At 40.9% G+C, this 17,562-nt stretch overlaps 3 non-coding genes across 3 annotated transcripts; all 3 read left to right on the top strand.

Moving 5' to 3' along the window:
- The first annotated feature begins 2,635 nt into the window (after nt 1-2,635).
- trnan-guu lies at nt 2,636-2,709 on the top strand. Its single transcript has one exon. It is a non-coding gene; the product is annotated as a tRNA-Asn (tRNA).
- Nucleotides 2,710-14,293: 11,584 nt separating this feature from the next.
- trnad-guc lies at nt 14,294-14,365 on the top strand. Its single transcript has one exon. It is a non-coding gene; the product is annotated as a tRNA-Asp (tRNA).
- An 863-nt stretch (nt 14,366-15,228) lies between these two features.
- trnan-guu lies at nt 15,229-15,302 on the top strand. Its single transcript has one exon. It is a non-coding gene; the product is annotated as a tRNA-Asn (tRNA).
- Nucleotides 15,303-17,562: the final 2,260 nt, after the last annotated feature.

Here is a 17,562-nt window from a genome sequence, read left to right as displayed (position 1 = left end):
GCTCAGTCTCTGAGCCGGTGGGAGGAGATGGTTGGGATGCGGAGAGGGGAAACACCGTTAACGCGAGCTCTCTTCCACGAGCTCGGTGACGAAGATCTACCCGTCGTTCTATGCGGATGGCGAGTGCAATCAAAGAGTCCACGCTGGAGGGAACCTCCCGGGAGAGAATCTCATCCTTAACCTCAGCGTGGAGTCCCTCCAGAAAACGAGCGAGCAACGCCGGCTCGTTCCAGTCACTGGATGCAGCAAGAGTGCGAAACTCTATAGAGTAATCCGTTATGGATCGATCACCTTGACATAGGAAAGCCAGGGCCCTGGAAGCCTCTTTCCCAAAAACTGAACGATCAAAAACCCGTATCATCTCCTCTTTAAAGTTCTGATAAACGTTAGAACACTCAGCCCTTGCCTCCCAGATAGCTGTGCCCCACTCCCGAGCCCGACCAGTAAGGAGTGATATGACGTAAGCGATCCGAGCTCTCTCTCTTGAGTATGTGTTGGGCTGGAGAGAGAACACAATATCACACTGGGTGAGAAAGGAGCGACACTCAGTGGGCTGCCCAGAGTAACATGGTGGGTTATTAACCCTAGGTTCCGGAGACTCGGAAGACCAGGAAGTAGCTGGTGGCACGAAACGAAGACTCTGAAACTGTCCTGAGAGATCGGAGACCTGAGCGGACAGGGTCTCAACGGCATGACGAGCAGCAGACAATTCCTGCTCGTGTCTGCCGAGCATTGCTCCCTGGATCTCGACGGCAGTGTTGCGAGAATCCGTAGTCGCTGGGTCCATTCTTGGTCGGATTCTTCTGTTGTGCTGCAGAATGAGGACCCAAAAGCGACGTAATAGTAACAGAGTCTTTATTCCAGAATAAAACAAATAATGATTCTCCTGGATACTATCCTCTCGTCAACAGAGAGGAACGACTGGAGACGCGACCACAGACTGCAGGTCGCTTCAGGAAGGCACTGGCCGTAGCTGACATTGACACCTGCTCACACGCAGCATCTGAAGAAGGCAAAGAACACGACAGGGCGGAACAAGGACACAGGAACAGCAAACGTCAAACAAGAATCCGACAAGGACAGAAGCGGAAAACAGAGGGAGAAATAGGGACTCTAATCAGAGGGCAAAATAGGGGACAGGTGTGAAAGAGTAAATGAGGTCGTTAGGAGAATGAGAAACAGCTGGGAGCAGGAACGGAACGATAGAGAGAGAGAAAGAGGGAAAGAACCTAATAAGACCAGCAGAGGGAAGCACAGGGACAAGACATGATGAAAGACAAAACATGACATTTGAAGTGTAGAAAATAGGTTGTCAGAGTTGACTGGAGGACTAAATGCGCTAGCTCAATGCACCGTCATCAAAACAAAAATCAACAGTTCAACTGTTGTTTTATTAAATAAAGAATTTCAATTGTCACGGTATATCCCTGTATGTAATAATGTCTCAATGATCATTTCATTTAGAAAAAACGTTTTCATTGTTAAAATAGGCCCACCCCCCCAAAAAAGGTCAAGAAAAATGAACACGCACACAAGTAATGGAATACTGAGGTCCGTTCGGATATTTGAATAATCAAATAACCGTGATCGTTTGTTGTGTGTGTAGGCGTGTCTAAATGTGTACTTATGTTGACAACGAAGGGAATGCTGTTGGTTTAACGGAAGTGATCTGCATAGGTAGAATTCCAGCACACACTCAGTCGTCGTTAGTATAGTGGTCAGTATCCCCGCCTGTCACGCGGGAGACCGGGGTTCAATTCCCCGACGGGGTGGAAAGAAATTTATTTTCCTCTTACTTCTTTCTGCCTGTGAGAGAAGCCTCATTGTAAAATCACGTTCAGTACTTGTCTTTACTCCACTATAGCTACTCTACAGTGTCGTTTAACCCACTTGTAAAAGGGATGGTGGTGGCAAAGGTCTGTTGTTTTATTACCATAGATCTTGACCGTTCTGTTTTGAAAATATAAATCTCACTCAAAGGACCATATCATTGTTATCCATCTGGCTAAGGGACCTTCAATTAACAATCTATAATAGATTACCGCAGTATGAGTCATAATACCCATAAAACCTAGCAGTCAAACATGAAAATGGTTACAATCGTTTTTCGACCATACATTTTTCCCAAAGGGGATTTTGGTAACACTTCAAATTAGGTGGGTGTTTTGCGTAAGCTTGCCCCGGCGTGACATTTTTATAACCGTGTAAATTTCTCCCAGACAAGGTGACTTTCATGAATATATTCACTTGTATTTACCCAGCCCAAAATGAAATAGAGGCGACACTACAGACACCCTGGTTTGAATCCAGACTGTATCACAACTGGCTGTGATTTGTGAGTCCCATAGGGCGGCGCACAATTGGCCCAGCGTCGTCCGGGTTTGGCCGGTGTAGGCCTTCATTGGTTTTGATAGCATTTAAAGATAAAATATATCTTTAAGATAAACCATGTAGTATATACGTCTGTTCAGATCTGGATGTTACCCCTCTGTTTTGCCATACAATTATGACTGAAAGCTGAATATTTCCCTGTCTGGATAAGATAGTAGAACTTTTGCAACCATGTAACGGCGGAGTGATTTCCATCAAATGAACGTGGTCCTTGTTCCACGTGTGTCCACTGCTTAGCAGCTTAGTCTCTGTGGCGCAATTGGTTAGCGCGTTAGACTGTTAATCTAAAGGTTGGTGGTTCAAGCCCACCCAGGGACGAGTGTTTTCTAGTTGTTGAGCTCCGTGATGTAAGAAGACATTCCTGGAGTGTAAGTAAATTTGATTCCGTGTGTGACTGACTTGTCCTGTATTCTGTTTTTAGACGTGATTGGTGAGTTGTTGAATGTAAAAGACGAGGAGTATGATATTTTACATCCTTGTAAAATGGCCTGTGATCATCAGTTGCTGAATAGCTTCACCATATATCTAAACTCCATATCGAATTATTTATATATATATATATATATATATATATATATACATACACACATACAGTACCAGTCAATAGTTTGGACACACCTCCTCATTCAAGGGTTTTTCTTTATTTTGACTATTTTCTACATTGTAGAATAATAGTGAAGACATACAAACTATGAAATAACACATATGGAATCATGTAGTAACCAAAAAAGTGTTAAACAAATCAACATTTTTTTATATTTGAGATTCTTCAAAGTAGCCACCCTTTGCCTTGATGACAGCTTTGCACACTCTTGGCATTCTCTCAACCAGCTTCATGAGGCATTCACCTGGAATGCCTTTCAATTAACAGGTGTGCCTTGTTAGAAGTTAATTAGTGTAATTTCTTTCCTTTGTAATGCGTTTCAGCCAATCAGTTGTGTTGTGACAAGGTAGGGTTGGAATACAGAAGATAGCCCTATTTGGTAAAAGACCAAGTCAATATTATGGCAAGAACAGCTCAAATAAGCAAAGAGAAACGACGGTACATCTATACTTTAAGACACGAAGGTCAGTCAATCCAGAAAATGTCAACAACTTTGAAAGTTTCTTCAAGCGCAGTCGCAAAAACCATCAAGTGCTATGATGAAACTGGCTCTCATGAGGACCGCCACAGGAAAGGAAGACCCAGAGTTACCTCTGCTGCGGAGGATAAGTTCATTAGAGTTACCAGCCTCAGAAATTGCAGCCCAAATAAATGCTTCAGAGTTCAAGTAACAGACACATCTTAACATCAACTGTTCAGAAGAGACTACGTGAATCAGGCCTTCAAGGTCAAACTGCTGTAAAAACAAAAACACTACTAAAGGACACGAATAAGAAGAAGAGACTTGCTTGGGCCAAGAAACACAAGCAATGGCCATTAGACCGGTGGAAATCTGTCCTTTGGTCTGACTCCAAATTCGAGATTTTTGGTTCCAACCGCTCTGTCTTTGTGAGACGAGGAGTAGGTGAACGCATGAGCTCCGCGTGTGTGGTTCCCACCGTGAAGCAAGGAGAAGGTGTGATGGTGTGGGGATGCTTTGCTGGTGACACTGTTGGTGATTTATTTAGAATTCAATGCACACTTAACCAGCATGGCTACCACAGCATTCTGCAGCGATACGCCATCCCATCTGATTTGCGCTTAGTGGGACTATCACTTGTTTTTCAACAGGACAATGACCCACCCACCTCCAGGCTGTGTAAGGGCTATTTGACCAAGAAGGAAAGGGATGGAGTGCTGCATCAGATGACCTGGCCTCCACAATCACCCGACCTCAACTCAATTGAGAGGGTTTGGGATGAGTTGGACAGCAGAGTGAAGGAAAAGCAGCCAACAAGTGCTCAGCATTTGTGGGAACTCCTTCAAGACCGTTGGAAAGCATTCCAGGTGCAGCTGGTGGAGAGAATGCCAAGAGTGTGCAAAGCTGTCATCAAGGCAAAGGGTGGCTACTTTAATATATTTTGATTTGTTTAACACTTTTTTGGTTACTACAAGATTCCATGTGTTATTTCATAGTTTTGATGTCTTCACTTTTATTCTACAATGTAGAAAATAGTTTTAAAAAATCTAGAAAAACCCTTGAATGAGTAAGTGTGTCCCAACTTTTGACTGGTACTGTATATGTGTATGTATGTATATATTAATCTGGTTTGAGGAACAATAAATTCAGAATCTATTATCCACTCTTGTTACTGCTAGAACTTCTTTTCATTTTCAGCAACCCCATTATGATTAATCACTGTATATCACCTTGTATAACTTTGAGAAAATTCTCTTTATTTTGACTATTTTCTACATTGTAGAATAATAGTGAAGACATAAAAACGATGAAATAACACATATGGAATCATGTAGTAACCAAAAAAGTGTTAAACAAATCAACATTTTTTTATATTTGAGATTCTTCAAAGTAGCCACCCTTTGCCTTGATGACAGCTTTGCACACTCTTGGCATTCTCTCAACCAGCTTCATGAGGCATTCACCTGGAATGCCTTTCAATTAACATGTGTGCCTTGTTAGAAGTTAATTTGTGTAATTTCTTTCCTTCGTAATGCGTTTCAGCCAATCAGTTGTGTTGTGACAAGGTAGGGTTGGAATACAGAAGATAGCCCTATTTGGTAAAAGACCAAGTCAATATTATGGCAAGAACAGCTCAAATAAGCAAAGAGAAACGACGGTACATCTATACTTTAAGACACGAACGTCAGTCAATCCAGAAAATGTCAACAACTTTGAAAGTTTCTTCAAGCGCAGTCGCAAAAACCATCAAGTGCTATGATGAAACTGGCTCTCATGAGGACCGCCACAGGAAAGAAAGACCCAGAGTTACCTCTGCTGCGGAGGATAAGTTCATTAGAGTTACCAGCCTCAGAAATTGCAGCCCAAATAAATGCTTCAGAGTTCAAGTAACAGACACATCTTAACATCAACTGTTCAGAAGAGACTACGTGAATCAGGCCTTCAAGGTCAAACTGCTGTAAAAACAAAAACACTACTAAAGGACACGAATAAGAAGAAGAGACTTGCTTGGGCCAAGAAACACAAGCAATGGCCATTAGACCGGTGGAAATCTGTCCTTTGGTCTGACTCCAAATTCGAGATTTTTGGTTCCAACCGCTCTGTCTTTGTGAGACGAGGAGTAGGTGAACGCATGAGCTCCGCGTGTGTGGTTCCCACCGTGAAGCAAGGAGAAGGTGTGATGGTGTGGGGATGCTTTGCTGGTGACACTGTTGGTGATTTATTTAGAATTCAATGCACACTTAACCAGCATGGCTACCACAGCATTCTGCAGCGATACGCCATCCCATCTGATTTGCGCTTAGTGGGACTATCACTTGTTTTTCAACAGGACAATGACCCACCCACCTCCAGGCTGTGTAAGGGCTATTTGACCAAGAAGGAAAGGGATGGAGTGCTGCATCAGATGACCTGGCCTCCACAATCACCCGACCTCAACTCAATTGAGAGGGTTTGGGATGAGTTGGACAGCAGAGTGAAGGAAAAGCAGCCAACAAGTGCTCAGCATTTGTGGGAACTCCTTCAAGACCGTTGGAAAGCATTCCAGGTGCAGCTGGTGGAGAGAATGCCAAGAGTGTGCAAAGCTGTCATCAAGGCAAAGGGTGGCTACTTTAATATATTTTGATTTGTTTAACACTTTTTTGGTTACTACAAGATTCCATGTGTTATTTCATAGTTTTGATGTCTTCACTTTTATTCTACAATGTAGGAAATAGTTTTAAAAAATCTAGAAAAACCCTTGAATGAGTAAGTGTGTCCCAACTTTTGACTGGTACTGTATATGTGTATGTATGTATATATTAATCTGGTTTGAGGAACAATAAATTCAGAATCTATTATCCACTCTTGTTACTGCTAGAACTTCTTTTCATTTTCAGCAACCCCATTATGATTAATCACTGTATATCACCTTGTATAACTTTGAGAAAATCTCTTTATTTTGACTATTTTCTACATTGTAGAATAATAGTGAAGACATAAAAACGATGAAATAACACATATGGAATCATGTAGTAACCAAAAAAGTGTTAAACAAATCAACATTTATTTATATTTGAGATTCTTCAAAGTAGCCACCCTTTGCCTTGATGACAGCTTTGCACACTCTTGGCATTCTCTCAACCAGCTTCATGAGGCAGTCACCTGGAATGCCTTTCAATTAACAGGTGTGCCTTGTTAGAAGTTAATTTGTGTAATTTCTTTCCTTCGTAATGCGTTTCAGCCAATCAGTTGTGTTGTGACATGGTAGGGTTGGAATACAGAAGATAGCCCTATTTGGTAAAAGACCTAGTCAATATTATGGCAAGAACAGCTCAAATAAGCAAAGAGAAACGACGGTACATCTATACTTTAAGACACGAAGGTCAGTCAATCCAGAAAATGTCAACAACTTTGAAAGTTTCTTCAAGCGCAGTCGCAAAAACCATCAAGTGCTATGATGAAACTGGCTCTCATGAGGACCGCCACAGGAAAGGAAGACCCAGAGTTACCTCTGCCGCGGAGGATAAGTTCATTAGAGTTACCAGCCTCAGAAATTGCAGCCCAAATAAATGCTTCAGAGTTCAAGTAACAGACACATCTTAACATCAACTGTTCAGAAGAGACTACGTGAATCAGGCCTTCAAGGTCAAACTGCTGTAAAAACAAAAACACTACTAAAGGACACGAATAAGAAGAAGAGACTTGCTTGGGCCAAGAAACACAAGCAATGGCCATTAGACCGGTGGAAATCTGTCCTTTGGTCTGACTCCAAATTCGAGATTTTTGGTTCCAACCGCTCTGTCTTTGTGAGACGAGGAGTAGGTGAACGCATGAGCTCCGCGTGTGTGGTTCCCACCGTGAAGCAAGGAGAAGGTGTGATGGTGTGGGGATGCTTTGCTGGTGACACTGTTGGTGATTTATTTAGAATTCAATGCACACTTAACCAGCATGGCTACCACAGCATTCTGCAGCGATACGCCATCCCATCTGATTTGCGCTTAGTGGGACTATCACTTGTTTTTCAACAGGACAATGACCCACCCACCTCCAGGCTGTGTAAGGGCTATTTGACCAAGAAGGAAAGTGATGGAGTGCTGCATCAGATGACCTGGCCTACACAATCACCCGACCTCAACTCAATTGAGAGGGTTTGGGATGAGTTGGACAGCAGAGTGAAGGAAAAGCAGCCAACAAGTGCTCAGCATTTGTGGGAACTCCTTCAAGACCGTTGGAAAGCATTCCAGGTGCAGCTGGTGGAGAGAATGCCAAGAGTGTGCAAAGCTGTCATCAAGGCAAAGGGTGGCTACTTTAATATATTTTGATTTGTTTAACACTTTTTTGGTTACTACAAGATTCCATGTGTTATTTCATAGTTTTGATGTCTTCACTTTTATTCTACAATGTAGAAAATAGTTTTAAAAAATCTAGAAAAACCCTTGAATGAGTAAGTGTGTCCCAACTTTTGACTGGTACTGTATATGTGTATGTATGTATATATTAATCTGGTTTGAGGAACAATAAATTCAGAATCTATTATCCACTCTTGTTACTGCTAGAACTTCTTTTCATTTTCAGCAACCCCATTATGATTAATCACTGTATATCACCTTGTATAACTTTGAGAAAATTCTCTTTATTTTGACTATTTTCTACATTGTAGAATAATAGTGAAGACATAAAAACAATGAAATAACACATATGGAATCATGTAGTAACCAAAAAAGTGTTAAACAAATCAACATTTATTTATATTTGAGATTCTTCAAAGTAGCCACCCTTTGCCTTGATGACAGCTTTGCACACTCTTGGCATTCTCTCAACCAGCTTCATGAGGCATTCACCTGGAATGCCTTTCAATTAACAGGTGTGCCTTGTTAGAAGTTAATTAGTGTAATTTCTTTCCTTTGTAATGCGTTTCAGCCAATCAGTTGTGTTGTGACAAGGTAGGGTTGGAATACAGAAGATAGCCCTATTTGGTAAAAGACCTAGTCAATATTATGGCAAGAACAGCTCAAATAAGCAAAGAGAAACGACGGTACATCCATACTTTAAGACACGAAGGTCAGTCAATCCAGAAAATGTCAACAACTTTGAAAGTTTCTTCAAGCGCAGTCGCAAAAACCATCAAGTGCTATGATGAAACTGGCTCTCATGAGGACCGCCACAGGAAAGGAAGACCCAGAGTTACCTCTGCCGCGGAGGATAAGTTCATTAGAGTTACCAGCCTCAGAAATTGCAGCCCAAATAAATGCTTCAGAGTTCAAGTAACAGACACATCTTAACATCAACTGTTCAGAAGAGACTACGTGAATCAGGCCTTCAAGGTCAAACTGCTGTAAAAACAAAAACACTACTAAAGGACACGAATAAGAAGAAGAGACTTGCTTGGGCCAAGAAACACAAGCAATGGCCATTAGACCGGTGGAAATCTGTCCTTTGGTCTGACTCCAAATTCGAGATTTTTGGTTCCAACCGCTCTGTCTTTGTGAGACGAGGAGTAGGTGAACGCATGAGCTCCGCGTGTGTGGTTCCCACCGTGAAGCAAGGAGAAGGTGTGATGGTGTGGGGATGCTTTGCTGGTGACACTGTTGGTGATTTATTTAGAATTCAATGCACACTTAACCAGCATGGCTACCACAGCATTCTGCAGCGATACGCCATCCCATCTGATTTGCGCTTAGTGGGACTATCACTTGTTTTTCAACAGGACAATGACCCACCCACCTCCAGGCTGTGTAAGGGCTATTTGACCAAGAAGGAAAGGGATGGAGTGCTGCATCAGATGACCTGGCCTACACAATCACCCGAACTCAACTCAATTGAGAGGGTTTGGGATGAGTTGGACAGCAGAGTGAAGGAAAAGCAGCCAACAAGTGCTCAGCATTTGTGGGAACTCCTTCAAGACCGTTGAAAAGCATTCCAGGTGTAGCTGGTGGAGAGAATGCCAAGAGTGTGCAAAGCTGTCATCAAGGCAAAGGGTGGCTACTTTAATATATTTTGATTTGTTTAACACTTTTTTGGTTACTACAAGATTCCATGTGTTATTTCATAGTTTTGATGTCTTCACTTTTATTCTACAATGTAGAAAATAGTTTTAAAAAATCTAGAAAAACCCTTGAATGAGTAAGTGTGTCCCAACTTTTGACTGGTACTGTATATGTGTATGTATGTATATATTAATCTGGTTTGAGGAACAATAAATTCAGAATCTATTATCCACTCTTGTTACTGCTAGAACTTCTTTTCATTTTCAGCAACCCCATTATGATTAATCACTGTATATCACCTTGTATAACTTTGAGAAAATTCTCTTTATTTTGACTATTTTCTACATTGTAGAATAATAGTGAAGACATAAAAACGATGAAATAACACATATGGAATCATGTAGTAACCAAAAAAGTGTTAAACAAATCAACATTTATTTATATTTGAGATTCTTCAAAGTAGCCACCCTTTGCCTTGATGACAGCTTTGCACACTCTTGGCATTCTCTCAACCAGCTTCATGAGGCATTCACCTGGAATGCATTTCAATTAACAGGTGTGCCTTGTTAGAAGTTAATTAGTGTAATTTCTTTCCTTTGTAATGCGTTTCAGCCAATCAGTTGTGTTGTGACAAGGTAGGGTTGGAATACAGAAGATAGCCCTATTTGGTAAAAGACCAAGTCAATATTATGGCAAGAACAGCTCAAATAAGCAAAGAGAAACGACGGTACATCCATACTTTAAGACACGAAGGTCAGTCAATCCAGAAAATGTCAACAACTTTGAAAGTTTCTTCAAGCGCAGTCGCAAAAACCATCAAGCGCTATGATGAAACTGGCTCTCATGAGGACCGCCACAGGAAAGGAAGACCCAGAGTTACCTCTGCTGCGGAGGATAAGTTCATTAGAGTTACCAGCCTCAGAAATTGCAGCCCAAATAAATGCTTCACAGAGTTCAAGTAACAGACACATCTTAACATCAACTGTTCAGAAGAGACTACGTGAATCAGGCCTTCAAGGTCAAACTGCTGTAAAAACAAAAACACTACTAAAGGACACGAATATGAAGAAGAGACTTGCTTGGGCCAAGAAACACAAGCAATGGCCATTAGACCGGTGGAAATCTGTCCTTTGGTCTGACTCCAAATTCGAGATTTTTGGTTCCAACCGCTCTGTCTTTGTGAGACGAGGAGTAGGTGAACGCATGAGCTCCGCGTGTGTGGTTCCCACCGTGAAGCAAGGAGAAGGTGTGATGGTGTGGGGATGCTTTGCTGGTGACACTGTTGGTGATTTATTTAGAATTCAATGCACACTTAACCAGCATGGCTACCACAGCATTCTGCAGCGATACGCCATCCCATCTGATTTGCGCTTAGTGGGACTATCACTTGTTTTTCAACAGGACAATGACCCACCCACCTCCAGGCTGTGTAAGGGCTATTTGACCAAGAAGGAAAGGGATGGAGTGCTGCATCAGATGACCTGGCCTACACAATCACCCGACCTCAACTCAATTGAGAGGGTTTGGGATGAGTTGGACAGCAGAGTGAAGGAAAAGCAGCCAACAAGTGCTCAGCATTTGTGGGAACTCCTTCAAGACCGTTGAAAAGCATTCCAGGTGCAGCTGGTGGAGAGAATGCCAAGAGTGTGCAAAGCTGTCATCAAGGCAAAGGGTGGCTACTTTAATATATTTTGATTTGTTTAACACTTTTTTGGTTACTACAAGATTCCATGTGTTATTTCATAGTTTTGATGTCTTCACTTTTATTCTACAATGTAGAAAATAGTTTTAAAAAATCTAGAAAAACCCTTGAATGAGTAAGTGTGTCCCAACTTTTGACTGGTACTGTATATGTATATGTATGTATATATTAATCTGGTTTGAGGAACAATAAATTCAGAATCTATTATCCACTCTTGTTACTGCTAGAACTTCTTTTCATTTTCAGCAACCCCATTATGATTAATCACTGTATATCACCTTGTATAACTTTGAGAAAATTCTCTTTATTTTGACTATTTTCTACATTGTAGAATAATAGTGAAGACATAAAAACTATGAAATAACACATATGGAATCATGTAGTAACCAAAAAAGTGTTAAACAAATCAACATTTTTTTATATTTGAGATTCTTCAAAGTAGCCACCCTTTGCCTTGATGACAGCTTTGCACACTCTTGGCATTCTCTCAACCAGCTTCATGAGGCATTCACCTGGAATGCCTTTCAATTAACAGGTGTGCCTTGTTAGAAGTTAATTAGTGTAATTTCTTTCCTTTGTAATGCGTTTCAGCCAATCAGTTGTGTTGTGACAAGGTAGGGTTGGAATACAGAAGATAGCCCTATTTGGTAAAAGACCAAGTCAACATTATGGCAAGAACAGCTCAAATAAGCAAAGAGAAACGACGGTACATCCATACTTTAAGACACGAAGGTCAGTCAATCCAGAAAATGTCAACAACTTTGAAAGTTTCTTCAAGCGCAGTCGCAAAAACCATCAAGCGCTATGATGAAACTGGCTCTCATGAGGACCGCCACAGGAAAGGAAGACCCAGAGTTACCTCTGCTGCGGAGGATAAGTTCATTAGAGTTACCAGCCTCAGAAATTGCAGCCCAAATAAATGCTTCAGAGTTCAAGTAACAGACACATCTTAACATCAACTGTTCAGAAGAGACTACGTGAATCAGGCCTTCAAGGTCAAACTGCTGTAAAAACAAAAACACTACTAAAGGACACGAATATGAAGAAGAGACTTGCTTGGGCCAAGAAACACAAGCAATGGCCATTAGACCGGTGGAAATCTGTCCTTTGGTCTGACTCCAAATTCGAGATTTTTGGTTCCAACCGCTCTGTCTTTGTGAGACGAGGAGTAGGTGAACGCATGAGCTCCGCGTGTGTGGTTCCCACCGTGAAGCAAGGAGAAGGTGTGATGGTGTGGGGATGCTTTGCTGGTGACACTGTTGGTGATTTATTTAGAATTCAATGCACACTTAACCAGCATGGCTACCACAGCATTCTGCAGCGATACGCCATCCCATCTGATTTGCGCTTAGTGGGACTATCACTTGTTTTTCAACAGGACAATGACCCACCCACCTCCAGGCTGTGTAAGGGCTATTTGACCAAGAAGGAAAGGGATGGAGTGCTGCATCAGATGACCTGGCCTACACAATCACCCGACCTCAACTCAATTGAGAGGGTTTGGGATGAGTTGGACAGCAGAGTGAAGGAAAAGCAGCCAACAAGTGCTCAGCATTTGTGGGAACTCCTTCAAGACCGTTGAAAAGCATTCCAGGTGCAGCTGGTGGAGAGAATGCCAAGAGTGTGCAAAGCTGTCATCAAGGCAAAGGGTGGCTACTTTAATATATTTTGATTTGTTTAACACTTTTTTGGTTACTACAAGATTCCATGTGTTATTTCATAGTTTTGATGTCTTCACTTTTATTCTACAATGTAGAAAATAGTAAAAAAAATCTAGAAAAACCCTTGAATGAGTAAGTGTGTCCCAACTTTTGACTGGTACTGTATATGTGTATGTATGTATATATTAATCTGGTTTGAGGAACAATAAATTCAGAATCTATTATCCACTCTTGTTACTGCTAGAACTTCTTTTCATTTTCAGCAACCCCATTATGATTAATCACTGTATATCACCTTGTATAACTTTGAGAAAATTCTCTTTATTTTGACTATTTTCTACATTGTAGAATAATAGTGAAGACATAAAAACAATGAAATAACACATATGGAATCATGTAGTAACCAAAAAAGTGTTAAACAAATCAACATTTATTTATATTTGAGATTCTTCAAAGTAGCCACCCTTTGCCTTGATGACAGCTTTGCACACTCTTGGCATTCTCTCAACCAGCTTCATGAGGCATTCACCTGGAATGCCTTTCAATTAACAGGTGTGCCTTGTTAGAAGTTAATTTGTGTAATTTCTTTCCTTCGTAATGCGTTTCAGCCAATCAGTTGTGTTGTGACAAGGTAGGGTTGGAATACAGAAGATAGCCCTATTTGGTAAAAGACCAAGTCAATATTATGGCAAGAACAGCTCAAATAAGCAAAGAGAAACGACGGTACAAATGAATGTATTTTGTCTCGTTGTTTAAAGTGTGCGCAGGACTTGTTTGTAGACAAATGTTGGTATCGTGTTTATTAGGGATGGGCATTTGAAATGATTTCACTAATCGGATAATATGACATTATTTCTGCTATCAGGATAGTGGACATTCAAAAAACGCAGATAAAAATAACACTTGACAAGTCAGAATACCACAACGGAAAGGCTGCAATTCTCCAGTAGTTTTTGGCTAGCAGCAACGGTGAAAGAGAAGTCTGATTTTCACCATGATTGATGGATTCTGTTTGAAATGACTTTTCTGGAGAGTGTTTTGCATTGCTCTGGGTCAGGTGTTGTGGAGCCTTGGCTATGTACTCGACAGTAATTGCTATTTGAAGTGTAGAAAATAGGTTGTCAGAGTTGACTGGAGGACTAAATGCGCTAGCTCAATGCACCGTCATCAAAACAAAAATCAACAGTTCAACTGTTGTTTTATTAAATAAAGAATTTCAATTGTCACGGTATATCCCTGTATGTAATAATGTCTCAATGATCATTTCATTTAGAAAAAACGTTTTCATTGTTAAAATAGGCCCACCCCCCCAAAAAAGGTCAAGAAAAATGAACACGCACACAAGTAATGGAATACTGAGGTCCGTTCGGATATTTGAATAATCAAATAACCGTGATCGTTTGTTGTGTGTGTAGGCGTGTCTAAATGTGTACTTATGTTGACAACGAAGGGGATGCTGTTGGTTTAACGGAAGTGATCTGCATAGGTAGAATTCCAGCACACACTCAGTCGTCGTTAGTATAGTGGTCAGTATCCCCGCCTGTCACGCGGGAGATCGGGGTTCAATTCCCCGACGGAGAGGAAAGAATTTTATTTTCCTCTTACTTCTTTCTGCCTGTGAGAGAAGCCTCATTGTAAAATCACGTTCAGTACTTGTCTTTACTCCACTATAGCTACTCTACAGTGTCGTTTAACCCACTTGTAAAAGGGATGGTGGTGGCAAAGGTCTGTTGTTTTATTACCGTAGATCTTGACCGTTCTGTTTTGAAAATATAAATCTCACTCAAAGGACCATATCATTGTTATCCATCTGGCTAAGGGACCTTCAATTAACAATCTATAATAGATTACCACAGTATGAGTCATAATACCCATAAAACCTAGCAGTCAAACATGAAAATGGTTACAATCGTTTTTCGACCATACATTTTTCCCAAAGGGGATTTTGGTAACACTTCAAATTAGGTGGGTGTTTTGCGTAAGCTTGCCCCGGCGTGACATTTTTATAACCGTGTAAATTTCTCCCAGACAAGGTGACTTTCATGAATATATTCACTTGTATTTACCCAGCCCAAAATGAAATAGAGGCGACACTACAGACACCCTGGTTTGAATCCAGACTGTATCACAACTGGCTGTGATTTGTGAGTCCCATAGGGCGGCGCACAATTGGCCCAGCGTCGTCCGGGTTTGGCCGGTGTAGGCCTTCATTGGTTTTGATAGCATTTAAAGATAAAATATATCTTTAAGATAAACCATGTAGTATATACGTCTGTTCAGATCTGGATGTTACCCCTCTGTTTTGCCATACAATTATGACTGAAAGCTGAATATTTCCCTGTCTGGATAAGATAGTAGAACTTTTGCAACCATGTAACGGCGGAGTGATTTCCATCAAATGAACGTGGTCCTTGTTCCACGTGTGTCCACTGCCTAGCAGCTTAGTCTCTGTGGCGCAATTGGTTAGCGCGTTAGACTGTTAATCTAAAGGTTGGTGGTTCAAGCCCACCCAGGGACGAGTGTTTTCTAGTTGTTGAGCTCCGTGATGTAAGAAGACATTCCTGGAGTGTAAGTAAATTTGATTCCGTGTGTGACTGACTTGTCCTGTATTCTGTTTTTAGACGTGATTGGTGAGTTGTTGAATGTAAAAGACGAGGAGTATGATATTTTACATCCTTGTAAAATGGCCTGTGATCATCAGTTGCTGAATAGCTTCTCCATATATCTAAACTCCATATCGAATTATTTATATATATATATATATATATATATATATATATATATATACATACACACATACAGTACCAGTCAATAGTTTGGACACACCTCCTCATTCAAGGGTTTTTCTTTACTTTGACTATTTTCTACATTGTAGAATAATAGTGAAGACATAAAAACTATGAAATAACACATATGGAATCATGTAGTAACCAAAAAAGTGTTAAACAAATCAAAAAATATATATATTTGAGATTCTTCAAAGTAGCCACCCTTTGCCTTGATGACAGCTTTGCACACTCTTGGCATTCTCTCAACCAGCTTCATGAGGCATTCACCTGGAATGCCTTTCAATTAACAGGTGTGCCTTGTTAGAAGTTAATTAGTGTAATTTCTTTCCTTTGTAATGCGTTTCAGCCAATCAGTTGTGTTGTGACAAGGTAGGGTTGGAATACAGAAGATAGCCCTATTTGGTAAAAGACCAAGTCAATATTATGGCAAGAACAGCTCAAATAAGCAAAGAGAAACGACGGTACATCCATACTTTAAGACACGAAGGTCAGTCAATCCAGAAAATGTCAACAACTTTGAAAGTTTCTTCAAGCGCAGTCGCAAAAACCATCAAGCGCTATGATGAAACTGGCTCTCATGAGGACCGCCACAGGAAAGGAAGACCCAGAGTTACCTCTGCTGCGGAGGATAAGTTCATTAGAGTTACCAGCCTCAGAAATTGCAGCCCAAATAAATGCTTCACAGAGTTCAAGTAACAGACACATCTTAACATCAACTGTTCAGAAGAGACTACGTGAATCAGGCCTTCAAGGTCAAACTGCTGTAAAAACAAAAACACTACTAAAGGACACGAATAAGAAGAAGAGACTTGCTTGGGCCAAGAAACACAAGCAATGGCCATTAGACCGGTGGAAATCTGTCCTTTGGTCTGACTCCAAATTCGAGATTTTTGGTTCCAACCGCTCTGTCTTTGTGAGACGAGGAGTAGGTGAACGCATGAGCTCCGCGTGTGTGGTTCCCACCGTGAAGCAAGGAGAAGGTGTGATGGTGTGGGGATGCTTTGCTGGTGACACTGTTGGTGATTTATTTAGAATTCAATGCACACTTAACCAGCATGGCTACCACAGCATTCTGCAGCGATACGCCATCCCATCTGATTTGCGCTTAGTGGGACTATCACTTGTTTTTCAACAGGACAATGACCCACCCACCTCCAGGCTGTGTAAGGGCTATTTGACCAAGAAGGAAAGTGATGGAGTGCTGCATCAGATGACCTGGCCTCCCCAATCACCCGACCTCAACTCAATTGAGAGGGTTTACATTTGGGATGAGTTGGACAGCAGAGTGAAGGAAAAGCAGCCAACAAGTGCTCAGCATTTGTGGGAACTCCTTCAAGACCGTTGGAAAGCATTCCAGGTGCAGCTGGTGGAGAGAATGCCAAGAGTGTGCAAAGCTGTCATCAAGGCAAAGGGTGGCTACTTTAATATATTTTGATTTGTTTAACACTTTTTTGGTGACTACAAGATTCCATGTGTTATTTCATAGTTTTGATGTCTTCACTTTTATTCTACAATGTAGAAAATAGTAAAAAAAATCTAGAAAAACCCTTGAATGAGTAAGTGTGTCCCAACTTTTGACTGGTACTGTATATGTGTATGTATGTATATATTAATCTGGTTTGAGGAACAATAAATTCAGAATCTATTATCCACTCTTGTTACTGCTAGAACTTCTTTTCATTTTCAGCAACCCCATTATGATTAATCACTGTATATCACCTTGTATAACTTTGAGAAAATCTCTTTATTTTGACTATTTTCTACATTGTAGAATAATAGTGAAGACATAAAAACGATGAAATAACACATATGGAATCATGTAGTAACCAAAAAAGTGTTAAACAAATCAACATTTATTTATATTTGAGATTCTTCAAAGTAGCCACCCTTTGCCTTGATGACAGCTTTGCACACTCTTGGCATTCTCTCAACCAGCTTCATGAGGCATTCACCTGGAATGCCTTTCAATTAACAGGTGTGCCTTGTTAG

The sequence above is a fragment of the Salvelinus namaycush genome, chromosome 36 (genome assembly GCF_016432855.1).
Source record: "Salvelinus namaycush isolate Seneca chromosome 36, SaNama_1.0, whole genome shotgun sequence".
Classification (NCBI taxonomy): domain Eukaryota; kingdom Metazoa; phylum Chordata; class Actinopteri; order Salmoniformes; family Salmonidae; genus Salvelinus; species Salvelinus namaycush.
Note: the sequence above shows the minus strand (reverse complement) of the source record. Positions and strands in the feature narration are given on the sequence as shown.